This window comes from Amphiprion ocellaris, chromosome 5, assembly GCF_022539595.1.
Source record: "Amphiprion ocellaris isolate individual 3 ecotype Okinawa chromosome 5, ASM2253959v1, whole genome shotgun sequence".
Taxonomy (NCBI): Eukaryota; Metazoa; Chordata; class Actinopteri; family Pomacentridae; genus Amphiprion; species Amphiprion ocellaris.
In genome coordinates, this window is record NC_072770.1 from 21,423,267 (window position 1) to 21,437,985 (window position 14,719).

The following is a 14,719-nucleotide window of genomic DNA, read 5'->3' on the forward strand; positions in this document are numbered from 1 at the left end:
AGCCGTTCATTTTCAGTCACCTGACGAGTTAAACTCCCCTTTTTATGTGAGGTTGAAGCACAAAGGCTGAGTTAACAAAGAAAGTTGTGTATAATTTGCGATACCTGTTATCTCTGACTGAGGCTTTAGTTTTTGTTGAGCTGATTTACACGTAGAAACTTTGTTCAGGAAGATTTCTCAGTAGCTCAGAGGACAGGCTGCTTTTTACACAACCTTGTAAGAGAATGTCTGTCAATGCTTTCAGCAGAATTTAGGAACACAACACTTCCTAAACAGATATTTTGAGGCTGTGAGGTTGAACGTTTGAGAGTATATCAGTGTGTTTGTTTGTGGTCTTTCTGTTTTCTAGGTGGAAGTTGCATTAGTGAGGGTGACTCCTGCTCCTGTCATCTCTAAGCTCCTCACACATCTTTACCTGCACATGAGGAAGATCACTCCTGTAGAATGCAGGTATGTTTGTCATTATTATAAAAAGATGTTGCCTGGTGACCTGTCAGAAGCCCATTATACAGAGTCAGCCAAAATAATGTTGACACACATCAGGAAAAGAAAAACTTTCATAAATATTTCAATACCAAATTTATTCAGACATCACGAAATTAATAAAAGTTATCTTTGGCCTCTACAATTACAAGAGGTGCTCAAAGTGGTGGCCACTGGCTTCCAGACATTTCTGTTCTGTTGTAGACGTCACTTGTTGATGCTCCATTCATGAGGGTAGCGCCATCTGTTGGGAAAACATCGTACAACAGGACACAGAGTTATCGTGATTTGATCAAACTTAGAAAGAGGAATCTATATGTATAGAAGTACTTATACAAATGAAATATTTATAAAAGTTTTTCTTTTCCTGATGTGTGTACATTATTTTGGCTGACTCTGAACTTAATGAGAACAAAACTGTCATTTAATTGTTGCTCTGAAAGCTTCTTTAGTGAAAACCAGCTGGTGTTCTGCTTTGAAACAAACTGCTGGTGAGGTCTGTGTTTTTAGGTTTAACCCCACAGTTTCTGAATGAACTGATAGTTTGTTTTTTTTCCTGATTAATGTGGGCGTTATAATTGATGGTAACATTTACTGATCATATAATCAGCATGACAATATAACAGTATAACATTCTGACCACCTGACTAATACTGTGTTGGTCCCTTTATGCTGCTAAAACTCCTCTGACCCAGTGGTTCATCAGAACCTCTGGGGATGTCCTGTGGATTCTGTGGATCCTGTGGGTTCCAGGGTGGGTCCTACCTAGACCAGGCTGATCCTGGACCATCCCACAGATGCTCAATCAGATCTGGATGTGGGGAGTGTGGAACCCAGGTGAACAGCTTAGCTCTGTCGTGTTCCTCGGACCACTCCTGAGCAGTTTGTTTGTCCTGCTGAGGGAGGCAGCTGGCATCAAGGACTGCTGTTGCCATGGAGACTAGGGGGTTGTTTGTCCTGCAGTGTTTAGGTGGTGGTACATGTCAAACATCCACATGAACGTCAAGGTTTCCCAGCAGAAGGTTGCATTAGAACAGTGGTTCTCAAATTTTTTCTGTTGGGCCCCCCTTTGGAGGACAAAAAAACTTTTGTGCCCCCTCAATAACTTTGTGTGTGTGTGTGTGTGTGTGTGTGTGTGTGTATATATATATATATATATATATATATATATATATATATATATATTTATATATATATAAAAAAACTGTGAAAACATGAATATTCAGGGCTGTGTTATTTTATCTGATTCCATTTTGTTGTTTTTCACAGTAAAGATCAGGGGTGTCAAACTCATTTTAGTCCAGGGACCACATAAACCCAATCTGATCTCCAGTGGGCCCCACCAGTAAAATCACAGCATAATAACCTATTAATAACCACAGCTCCAACTTTTCCCCTTTGTTTTAGTTCAGAAAAGTACATTCTGACAATATTCACATTTAATGAACTATCTTTTTACAAAATATTATGAACCTGAAATTTCTTAAGGAAAACAAGTTCAGTTTCAACAGTAGCCTATTATGCCTCAGTTCATCATTTACACATGCATTGTAGCTGCCAGATAACAGTTTATCTATAAAAACACAAAACATTCAGTCACAGGTATCTGCAACTGAACAATCTAGTATTTTACTTCATGATCAGAACAACTTGTCAAGTTCTAGAAATTATTTTAAATTTACAGCTTTACAAATTTACAGTTAATGTTGTTGTAATTTTTATCATTTGTAAAGTCGTCCCGCGGGCCGAAATGGACCGTCTGGTGGGCCGGTTTTGGCCCACAGGCCGTATGTTTGACATTGCTGGTAAAAATAATCGGAGGAGATGAGCTGAGTATGTGACGTGATCGAGTACGCTGGTGTTCCAACTGCACATTAACGATGCGTTCTCCCGTTCTCAGGAGTCTGTACTTCAGAGTCTGAACGGCCAGTGCATATACCATAGATATATATAGAAGATCATTATTATTATTAATATATATATATATTTTTATATCTATGGCATATACAGTCTATGGGGCCAGCACAATTTCAGTATTGTTGTACGCCGCGAAAAACAGGCCGACGTTAAAACAATAGTTCAGCTAACTAGTTCCATGTTGAAGGACCTTTTCCTCCCAGTCGCCCGCGCCCCCCCTGACATGCCTCTGTGCCCCCCCAGGGGGGCGCGCCCCACTATTTGAGAAACACTGCATTAGAACAAGATGATGGATGTTGTTCTCTTCACCTGTCAGTGGTCAGAATGTTGTGGCTGATTGGTGGATCTGTCTGCCTTTACTCTGACATCCAGAGTTATACAAAAGTGTAGTATGTGTGCAGTGCAGAAGAGATTTACTTTATTGTATGCATTTTTAATTTTTTTAAGGGAGAGCATTTTTTTATTCCACCTGAAGAAGACCTATTCTTTTCCTTCAAAGGATAGTTAATTGTTACTACGGCTTCCATAGTGGTCCCATCAGAGAAAATCATATCCATATACAGATTTTTATTAATTCCAGGGCTGGTTCAGTAAAGATAATAATAATAACTACATCAGATAATTCTTGGTTGCAGTTGGAATTTTGCAGCCTGAGAGATGGTTGAGAAGGTTTGCAGTTCTTGTTTTAGCAATATGTTTTAACCCTTTGATGCGTAGACCACATGAGGAGATACACATTTTCCATTGGATTTGGGTCACTTTTGACCCAGGTTATGCATCAAAGGGATAATAGAAGAGGTATCTAAAAATAAATAAGTAAAGAAAAATGCTTCTAAAGCCAAAAATAAACAGAATATTTTTGAAGGAATATTCTAAAAAGGAAAGAAAAGCTCCATTCTCACTCCTCTCAGGATAAACTGTCATTAAAATTGACTTTAAATTTAGCTTCAACACGAGATAAAAACATTTACTTTCATTACTGATATTGTCAAGTTTTAATAAAGTTCATGCTACTTTTATAAAATGATGAAAGTGAATAAATTGTATTTCTGTGATCTGTGTTTGATTTCTGTCTTTTCTCCTGTCATCCAGATGTTCAGAGGGAGATGATGCCACATCTGGTCCAGCTGATGGAAGGTCTTGAAGTTCTCTGACTGGCCTCGACTGAAGATGGTCGTCTCACTGGATTTAAGGTTCAGATGCTCAGTAACAAACTCCACCAATGTGGCAACAGGGAAGCTTTAGGTTTATTAAATGTTGCTATGAAGGTTTCGCTGTTTTTCTTTGTGAATGCAATGTGCTCCAACTGAAACTTGAATTAGAACTTAGAAGTAAATCCTTCCATCTGAAAGGATTTAGTTGCATTAATAACCTCATAACATTCTAATTTTTATTCCAGTCTTGGTTGAAAATAGAATCTTTGTATTAATTCAGGTAAAAACTGAACTTCACAGCATGTTGAAGCAAAACAACCAGATGAAAACTGTGATGGTGTTGGATTGTCAGACCGTAATGTTGCAGCTCAAAGCAGCTTTTTTTTTTTTATCTCAGTTCATTCTGACATTCAGCTATGAATCAACACAGCAGATGGTGATCCATGCTGTGGAAGTGTCACATCTCCTGATTTAATGGAGCTGCTTTGCACTTTTTACACTGTTTATTCACCAACACTTTATTTAATAAAAGTCCCATCTAGTTTTTATGAGGAATGTGATGTTTTAATTTCTCTGTGAATAACTGCAGTCTAATGCAACAGCTGGAGTTGTAACATCTGTCCTGATATTGATCATGAAGTATTGATCAGAATACTTATGGTCAGCAGTCATCCCTGAAGTTTTACATTAAAATCTTTACTTGTGTTGTGAACTTTGGTAAGAAGCAGAAACGTTAGCGTTGCCATGGATACATCAGTGTTAAATTCTGTCCATGTTTCCATTTTGGTAAATTCAGTCCAGTTCCAGAATGTGGAGGAATTTAGTCTCACAATCACAGACAACAAATATTCGGGTTATTGTTGTTTATCAGCACAATACAAAAAGATTAATGTTAGAAATATTCCAGTTAAGACCCTAGAATATCATGATTTATGGAAATTTACCTCAATAATATGAATGTTCAGGTTAAGATTGTACAGTGATATTTATTATGTAAGTTTAGCTGATTAAAGTTTATGACTCTGCACTAAAATATTATTTAAATTGACATCATTATTATAATATTTAGGGTCAGACCCTACAGTATTGAGATTAAGAAATCAAATATTCTATAAAATGTAAATACACTGAACTCATTTGGATATATTTAAGTGAGACTGTACAATATTATTTGACACAAATCTATCTAAATCAAAATTTTAATCATTTTCACGCCAAACATTTACTGGACTGATTTAAATATTAAAATCACTCCTTTCTAATCCTCTGCTGTACATTCAAACCTGAGGCCTTAAATAGAAACACGCAAGTATCTGTTAGAAGGAACTTCTGCAGAGTCCTGGTTCCAGAACATGATGATAGAATTATAGACAAACTTTAACAAAAGCTGCCTGAGAGTTTACAGGTTTTTATGTTGGATTTCTTCAGTAATTTAATAAGCGTTATCAGCAAAAATTGAGTGTTCATTTGATGAACTTCATTTCCTAAAACATCCAGAATTGGAGCTCATATCTTTGACAGCTATAAAGTTTCTGCTCCTTCAAAGTTCACAACACAATGAATTAATTCCTAAAACACTCTCAATGCTGGAGAGCGTTTGTGATGCTGAAGCAGTGATTAGTTTTTCTGTTTCTTCTCTGGAGATGCACAATGAGGGACGTCTGCAGAGACTGAGAAAGAGTCTCACCACATCCTGACATGAGGAAAAAGACTTTATTGAAGACTAGAATGAGAAAAACTATCAGACAGCAGACGGCTGCATTCAAGGTGGACTCTGAACATTTGATCTGGAACAGGAATTCAATAACGGCAGCATGAGCTTCATTTCAGTCTGTAGCTGCTGAATTCATGGATGAATCATCTGGCACTAGAGAGGAAGACCATCAAACATCCACGTCAGCTGATGGAGGTCCAAGAGTCTCACCGAACAACCAACCTACAGAGTGAAGACCTCAAATCTGATTGGACGGCCTCCTATTCAGCCACGTGTGAACAAATGCCTCTAAGTTGATTTGTTTTCTAAAATAAATCTAGATTGAGTCCTAATCTATGCCTGTGTGTTTGCTTCTTTACACCGCTGTTAACAGTTTAGGCTGTTAGATTGTTCCAGATAAGACAAGTACAAGATTCTTCAGAGCCGTTCTACTACGAGCCTGACAGGAAGAACTCCAACAGCTACTGAATGTTCCTGTGGTCCCCTCAAGGCAACAGGAGGAGCCCTACGAGGACGAGCCGGTCCACCTGATGGAGGCCAGTCGCTGCGGTTCAAAGCCAACACCGACTACGTGGACTTCTACTGGACCACACGGAGGCCTTCAAACCGGACCAACAAGTTCACCGACTCCCCGACTCGTGGGTCTGAGGACGCCGCCGAGCCTCGGCCCAGCCGGCCTCCTGTCTGTGGATGTTTGAGTGCTGAGAGGTTTGTGGATGCATGTGAACGTGTCTGTGTTGAAACAGTAGCTTTGGACTCAGTAACGCTGGGAAAAACCAAGAGCTCCTTTATTTGTGACTTCCACTAAAAAAATGATGAAACTAAGTTTGCCAGGGTTCTGACTGATAACAGATTATTAAATAATGAAAATAGTTGTTTAAATATTCCTTTAAACAATCCTTTTAGGTCTACATTTCCTTTACACTGACTTCTTGGTATATGTACAAGTATTTTGGGTGGAATATACCATTAAGCCCGATGTTCAAGGGTTCTTCTGGGAATATACCATTAAACCAACCTGTTAGGCAAATGTTCCAGGATGTTGGGTAGAATATACCATCAGATCAACCTTTCAGGTCTACATTGGAAAATTTAGAGTAGAATATTACTCCAAACCATCCTTTAGGTCTACATTTAAGGTGGAATACTCATTTACACCAAGATTTTTTGGTCTACATTGAAGGATTTTCGGTGGAATATTCCTTTGCGCGAGCTTTTTAAGTTTATGTTCAAGGATGTTGGGTGGAATATACCATCAGACCAACCTCCAAGGCCTACAGTAGTGAATTTTAGGTGGAATATACCATTAAACTCACCTTTTAGGTCTACATTGGAGGATTTTAGGTTGAATTTTCTTCCAAACTGTCTTTTAGTCTACGTTTAAGGATGTTTAGGATGGTATATTCTTCCAAACCAACTTCTTAGGTCTGCATTTCAGGTGGAATATTCCTCCATACTAACTTTTTGGTCTACATTGAAGGATTTTTTCTAAACCACCCTTTCGGGTCTATATTTGAGGTTTTAGGTGGAATATTCCTTTTAACCAGCCCCTCAGGTCTCTTTGAGGATTTTGGATGGAATATTCGATTAAACCAACATTTTAGGTGCATGTCTGAGGATTTTTGGTGGAATGTTCCTTTAAGGTCGATGAGTGAGGACCTTGTAGGTGGAATACTTCCTGAAACCAACCTTTTAGGTCAACATTCAAAGATTTAAGGTGGAATTTTCCTTTAAATCAACCTAAATTTCATGTTATGATCATTATCAAGTGAGAAACCTCAATCCAGACTCCTCATAATGACGTTTGAGATTAATGCTGCTGTTATTTGTTTAGTCCAGACTAAATGACAGAAATCCACAACTGTAATTTTATTTCAGGACTCGGTTATTAAATGTCAAAACAATCCATGTGACTGTAAAAACTCAACAGCTTTACAAACTCTAAGATTAAACTCTCCACAAGCATCCAAATTAAGTTGGACTTCTACCCGAGAGCTTTAATTATTTTTCATCTACTTCCTGAAAAGTTTGGTCAATAAAAAAGACAAAAACTAATATTTTCAGCTGAACTAAAGACAGACTTTGTGATTTTTCTGCTCAGTTGTAAACTTACTCATTCAAATATATATCCTCCTAACCCCCTGGAAACCAGCCTTTGTCCTGTTTTTGTGTTGCTCCTCGGCGACCCTAGACAGCTGGGTCGTAATGTTTTTTGAGCAACACACCATACTATGACGTTTTTACAATGATGGTTCTACTATGAAACCAGTTTGACATGTTCAGGTGTTCTTTGTGTGAAAACTCAGAGATTTCAGGGATCAGAAGGTGGTTTTCAATTTTCTTTGTTAACTTTCTGCTTCAACTTTAAACTAAATTTCCTTCACTAACCCAGCCCTCTGGACTTCCAGTAAGCTGTGTTCCTATTGGCTGTCCAGGTGGCTGCTTGGTGTTATCAGGAACACCTGAGCAGCTCAGTGTCTTCCTGCTTTATTTAGCTGCAGTCAAACATTTCCTCTGTTTCTCTTCACCACTGAACTGGGTTTGGCTTCGTTGCTTTAGTTTGTTCTTTAGGCGTTGGCTTGCAGCTTTCAGCAGTAAAATCGGCTTTAATGTGTTTCTTGGTGTGTTTTAGGGCTTTGTGCTGAATAGTTGTCTTGGTAAATGTGGTTCTTTATCCACAGTTAGCACATGGTGCTAATGTGTGCAGTGATTAGTGGATTTGGTGCAGCTGAGTTGTGTCTTTATCTTGGCTGTAGTGAGTCTTTAGAGGTTTTTGGTCAGACACATTCTGTATTCTTGTTTGAGACCCAACACTGGTTGTCCAAAAGGTAAGAGTTCCTGTCCTGATTCTCTGTTCTCAGAGGTTCTCTGGTAGGCTGCAGGAGACTTTAGTGTTTGGGTTGTGTTAGTTTGGTTTTTGTACGGTTTCATTTGGACGACTATCTTGAGGCCCCTCCGTGTGGTTTAGTGAGGTTTTCTGGAACAGTTCTACAAAGCAACCTGCAGCAGAAGAGCCTTTGAGAGTTTTTAGGAAGTTCTGGAGACCAGACTTTAGAGCAGCAGAAACATTTGCCAGCAGTTTGAGAAGGTGAGCTTCAGAGTAGAAATGAGGAGAAGGAAACCTTCTTGACCCGTGTGGTGAGTTCCTGTACCAAGAGTTTGAGCAGGTTGTGAAGAGTCTGTAGTTCTTTGGTCTGAAAGCACAAGAAGAGTTGACTCATTAAAGGAGAAAACAGGAGATATTGTTGGTTCTTCTGTCGCTCTGCAGTTTCCAGTTTCCTTAGACTGAATATCAAGTTTATATTTTAAATGATTTCCCATGTGAGCCCATGAAGACTTCAATAAACTTCCTCCATCCCCTGGACACAACACATTTTATTACCATGTTAAATGTTTGGTTTTTTTTTAATATGTTTTTGAGTTTTAATCATAGTTTTAGCAGTTTTTTCTCTTTGCTTGTTTAGTTTTGTCATCTGTGTGAAAGGTGTTAAACAAATAAAGCTGAAGTGATAAACTGAATAATTGACTAACTCATGATTGTGACAACAGAAGTATTTTCATTGTGATTTAAGGGTTTGTTTCATTTTTAAGGTTGGGGTTAAAATCCTGACAGAAAAAAAAGATTAAAGAAATAAACTACATTAAAAAAGCAATTAAATCAAAGGATAAAAGCATTTAATACAATAAGACTTTTAAAAAGAAAATTAAACATTAAATACAATTAAATTACATTAAACAGACAAAATCTTTAATTAGATAATTAAACAAGATACAAAACATGTAATTATGAAATTAAACAGTTTTTAAAACAAAAATAAACATTAAAGATGAAATATTTTAGATAGCTAAACATTTAAAAAATACAATTAAACAAGAAGAGTATTAAATATTTAAAAAAATAATAAACATTTAATTAGAATATTAAACATTTAAAAAGACAAAACATTTAATTAAAAAATTAAATGTTTAATTAGAAAATTAAAACTTGAAAACAAAACTTAAATAAATAGGAATTAAACAGAAATACAATGAAGCATTTAAAAAGAAAATTAAACATTAAAAGGTGGTAAAACATTTAAAAAGAAAACCTTGAAGATTTAATCAAGAAATTTAACATTAGGAAAGAAAAGGAAAGTTTTCAAACAAGCCGATAAAACATTTGAAAAAACAAATGTTAAAAAGACAAAACATTTGGAAATCAAATCAGACATTAGAAAAGAATAAAAGGTAAGAAAAGAGCAAAACTAAACATTTAAGAAGAATCAAACTAAAGACAAAACATTTGAAAAGACACTAGTTAGACTTTAGAAGATCAAATCAAACAAAAGAGACAATAAAACGACCAAACAGAGCAAAAACAGATAAAGATCTTAAAGCGTTTTCTAGTCTGAAACGAAAACATCAAGTTGTTTCTTCGAACATTTCCTCTTTCTATGTTCTTGGTTTGATTGTGGATAGATTTACTAAGAACTGATTACAGAAAACTGCTTTCCAGATAAAGTCTACTAGTAGTTGAAGGCATTTATCAAACTAATGTTACCTTCTGATCTCCACAAACTTTACTGTTCAGTGAAGAGAATCAAAGTTTGTTGAGGATTTCTAAAAAACCCACAGGTGAAGGTCTGAGAAGAACTCAGATGGATGGTCTAAATGTGAAATCAAGACTCATGGTCACAAGTTTTAAGGCTTCTGTTAACCATAAAGTTCAAACTAACAGAGAAGTACTGAGAAACTTTTAAAACTTCAGTCCTCAGAGTGTCTGAAGGTTCAAACTAACAGAGAAGTACTGAGATACTTTTAAAACTTCAGTCCTCAGACTGTCTGAAGGTTCAAACTAACAGAGAACTACTCAAGAACTTCTAAGATTTCAGTCCTTGGACTGTCTGAAGGTTCAATCTAACAGAGAACTACTGTGGGACTTAGAAAATTTCAGCCCTCAGACTGTGTGAAAGCTCAGGTCCGGAGGACTCGGGAGATGTGGAGGCTTTGGAAAGTCTTGGAAGTGAGGGTTCCACCCTCCAGCACAAAGGCTGAAGTCCAGCCTCCTGAGAAAAACGGTCGAGTCGAGACTCAAGTTAAAAAAAAAACTCGAAAACGACAAAAAATAGATGATAAATGCGCAAAAAAAAGAAGAAATAGTATCTGAGCGGATAGCTCAGGAGGATAAGAAGAGGGCTACCAAGTGGAAGGTCGCAGGTTCGAGACCCACCACCGGCAATTTTCTTTCTTTGTCTTTGTCAGAATTTTGCTAAAGTTTAAGAAGGGTCTGGTCTTGAACCAGCGACCTGCAGCTCCATAGGCAAATCCTTAACTCACTGAGCTACAGATCAGATGAAAAGAAATAAATTCGTCGTCCCTTTGGCATCGTAGTTCCTGAAGTGACCACATGGGCGGAGTCTGGGTGGGGTCTGGGTGGAGTCAGGGCGGAGAGTAGGCGGGGAGGTGGGTGGCGGCCTCCCCCCTCTACTCCCCCACCTCCCCACACCGCCCACCACACCTTCCCCCGCCCGACGAGTTCTTCGAGTCTCCACGAGTTCTTCGAGTCTCGATGGGTTTTCCCAAGTTTCTGGAGTTTCCACGAGGTCAGAGGCAGAACAAGTTGTCATGAAGAGGTGTTGAAGTCGGCCAGGATGGACTGACTTTTTACAGCAACTAGAAGGACGACGACTAGAAGAGCAGGTCTTTAACCACCATCCATAAAATCCATGGAGTCGGCTCCAGAGAAATGAAGGAGGGTCAACTTTTATCAACCTCCATCCAGATGTTCAACTTGATATCTTTGACATTTTTAGCACCACAAACCTTTAGTATCACACTTTATTATCATTTATTAGGACTTTAATGGAATCCACCAGCAGATTTAGTTTTTGTTGACAAACTTTATTCTTGTCATGGTGGGACTGCAGTATTTAAAACTGTTACTTCTATTTGTCCTCATGTTTATTAGTTTTAGTGGAGAAAGTTATTTCAGTTGTCGATTAGTCTCTTAAAAACCAAATAATAAATTGGATTAGTCAAGAGGCTGAAATTTCTTACTTTGTCATATTTTAAGTATGACAAAAAATATAAAAATGAAATTGAATTCAAAATGTATGTATCTTGTAATGTTGGAGTAATTCAGCCATATATGTTGGAAAACACATTTTCTTTGACCATTAATCTGTTGATTATTTTCTCCATTAAATCATTTCTTGTTTTGGTTTATAAAATGTCAAACCCAAATATATTCAGTTTACTCTCATAAAAACCAAAAAGATTTACATTCATGATGCAGGAATCAGGCAGTTTTTCACTTTTTATCTTAGTTTAGTCAGAAAGATAGGTTGATAATGTGTGAATTGTTGCAGCTTGTGAGACGTAGAAGGTTTTAATCTTTGGGGCCGAGTGTCAAAAAACATTTAGAAACCAACATCAACAAAACACAAAGATTTGAACATCATTTGCATGACAATGTCAAATTAAAGGACATTTATTTCCAGCGTAAATGTGTGATATTCATCCTCTGGAGCTTTCGCTTCACATCGTCTTCCACCTGGACTGGTTTGGTCGGGAGCATGTGCAACAAGCATTTGAAAAATTGCACTTTAACATCAATGAATGACATTGAAGTTTAATCTCTACATAAATGAGACTGAGTCTGGATGTGCTGCTCTGTCATTAACTCCTAAGTTTAGGGAAAGTTCAAACAAAAGAGGACAGTTCAGATAAGACTTGAGAATGAGCTTATTTTGAACAAACATCTCAGACTTTCTGAGCTTCAGCACCTCGAGCAAGATATTTTAACAACAAGCAACTCAAGAGATCCACAAGTTGGAGAGAGTTAGCTTTAGCTGAGCCAAAGAACATGTGGGACGCTAACCTAACAAACATTTCAGACTTTTCTCTGTGAATTCTGGGAAATAATTTACTATTTAATGACAGAGCTACACATCTTAACTCAGTCTCATGAAAACAGACTCTAATTCAGTGTCATCCATCCATGTTAAAGTGCAGTTACCCAAAATGTTTGTTGCATGAGCTCCAACAAAACCTGTCCAGGTAGAAGGCCACTTTGACAAACAGGAAGTGGAGGATTCCAAGCAGATTTATAGAAGGGGGAACTGGACTGTACTAAGTGTGGTCGAGTATAGAGGGGTGTTTTGTGGGTTTTTAAAGCTGATAATGATTATTACTGAAACATTTGGAGTCGATATTCATTTGCAGTAAATGAAAGTATTTAAAATCTTGGAGTCAAACTTAGAAGAACACAAACTCTAACAGGAAACTTTGTTGATACGTTTTTCTTTTGTTTACAGATGTTAAGTTAAAGGAGTTTTATTCGTGATGTATAACCAATCAAATCACTCCAGAAGACAGCGCGACCACAGGTAGATTAAGATTCAGAGTCAAAGTAGCGCCATTTTTAAATGTATTTAGCACCATAAATCAGTAAAAAATAAAATACTGATAATCAGTAAATCAGTCAGTCCACAATTACAATTCTACAATGTATGTCTCTTTCCTTTGACTTGTTATTTGTACAATATACGATGTATATGATCGCGTTTTTTCATACCAAAGGCTATACTATGATGTTTTCTAAGAGACATACGATGCTACTCTGTTTGTTCTGGCCCTGGGCCGCTGCACTCCTCCTCTGTTGTTTTCTGGATTTTTCTCAGCTGCATGCCTTCGTCCACTCGGCCTCCGTTGACTCGTCCCGCCTGCCGTCTCTGGAGCTGAAGCTGGATTGGAAATCAAGACTCATGGTCACAAGTTTTAAGGCTTCTGTTAACCAGAAAGTTCAAACTAACAGAGAAGTACTGAGAAACTCTTAAAACTTCAGTCCTCAGACTGTCTGAAGGTTCAAACTAACAGAGAAGTACTGAGAAACTTTTAAAACTTCAGTCCTCAGACTGTCTGAAGGTTCAAACTAACAGAGAACTACTCAGGAACTTAGAAGATATCAGTCCTTGGACTGTCTGAAAGTTCAATCTAACAGAGAACTACTGTGGGACTTAGAAAATTTCAGCCCTCAGACTGTGTGGAAGCTCAGGTCCTGAGGACTCGGGAGGTGTGGAGGCTTTGGAAAGTCTTGGAACTGAGGGTTCAACCCTCCAGCACAAAGGATGAAGTCCAACCTCCTGAGAAAAACGGTCGAGTCGAGACCCAAGTTAAAAAAAAACAAACTTGAAAATGGCAAAAAATAGATGATAAATGCGCAAAAAAAGAAGAATTGGTATCTGAGCGAGTAGCTCAGGGGAAAAGAAGACAGACTACCAACTGGAAGGTCGCAGGTTCAAGACCAACCACTGGCCTTTTTCTTTGTTTGTCTTTGTCAATATTTTGAGAAAATTTAAGAAGGGTCTGGTCTTGAACCAGCAACCTGCAGCTCCACAGGCAAATCCTTAACTCACTGAGCTATAGATCAGATGAAAAGAAACAATTTCGTCGTCCCTTTGGCATCGTAGTTCCCGAAGTGACCACATGGGCAGAGCCAAGGCGGAGTCTGGGTGGAGTCAGGGCGGAGAGTAGGCGGGGAGGTGGGTGGCGGCCTCCCCCCTCTACTCCCCCACCTCCGTCCACCACCCACCACACCTTCCCCCGCCCCTCGAGTTCTTCCAGTCTCCACCGGTTTTCCCCAGTTTTTTGAGTTTCCACCAGGTCGGAGGCAGAACAAGTTGTCATGAAGAGATGTTGAAGTTGGCCAGAATGTACTGACTTTTTACAGCGACTAGAAGGAAGACGACTAGAAAAGCAGGTCTTCAACCACCATTCATAAAATCCATGGAGTCGCTCCAGAGAAATGAAGGGAGGTCAACTTTTATCAACCTCCATCCACATGTTCAACTTCATATCTTTACTTTGACATATTTAGCACCACAAACCTTTAGTATCACACTTTATTATCATTTATTAGGACTTTCATGGAATCCACCAGCAGATTTAGTTTTTCTTCACAAACTTTATTCTTGTCGTCGTGGGACTGCAGTATTTAAAACTGTTCCTTCTATTTGACCTCATTTTTATTAGTTTTAGTGGAGAAACTTATTTTAATTGTCCATTAGTCTCTTAAAAACCAAATAATAAATTGGATTAGTCAAGAGCTTTAAATTTCTTACTGTCATATTTTAAATATGAGAAAAAATTATAAAAATAAAGCGTCTTGAGACAATTTGACCTGTAATTGGCGTTATATAAATAAAATTGAATTAAAATTGTATGTATCTTGTAATGTTGGAGTAATTCAGCCATATATGTTGGAAAACACATTTTCTTTGTCCATTAATTGGTTGAATGTTTTCTCCACTAACTAATTTCTTGATTTGGTTTATAAAATGTCAAACCCAAATAAATTCAGTTTACTGTCATAGAAACCAAAAAGATTTACATTCATGATGCAGGAATCAGGCAGTTTTTCACTTTTTATCTTAGTTTAGTCAGAAAGATAGTTGATAATGTGTGAATTGTT

General features: G+C 37.8%; 1 long non-coding RNA gene across 3 annotated transcripts; it reads left to right on the forward strand.

Moving 5' to 3' along the window:
* Positions 1 to 351: 351 nt before the first annotated feature.
* Positions 352 to 5,984, forward strand: LOC129348905 (uncharacterized). 3 transcript variants are annotated; one of them, XR_008601650.1, is made up of 4 exons: positions 352 to 450; positions 3,493 to 3,593; positions 5,198 to 5,321; positions 5,385 to 5,600. It is a non-coding gene; the product is annotated as an uncharacterized LOC129348905 (long non-coding RNA). The 3 variants fall into 3 exon arrangements; XR_008601649.1 differs by having other exon boundaries at positions 3,493 to 5,321; XR_008601651.1 differs by lacking the exon at positions 352 to 450 and adding an exon at positions 5,642 to 5,984 and having other exon boundaries at positions 3,275 to 5,321; positions 5,385 to 5,542.
* Positions 5,985 to 14,719: the final 8,735 nt, after the last annotated feature.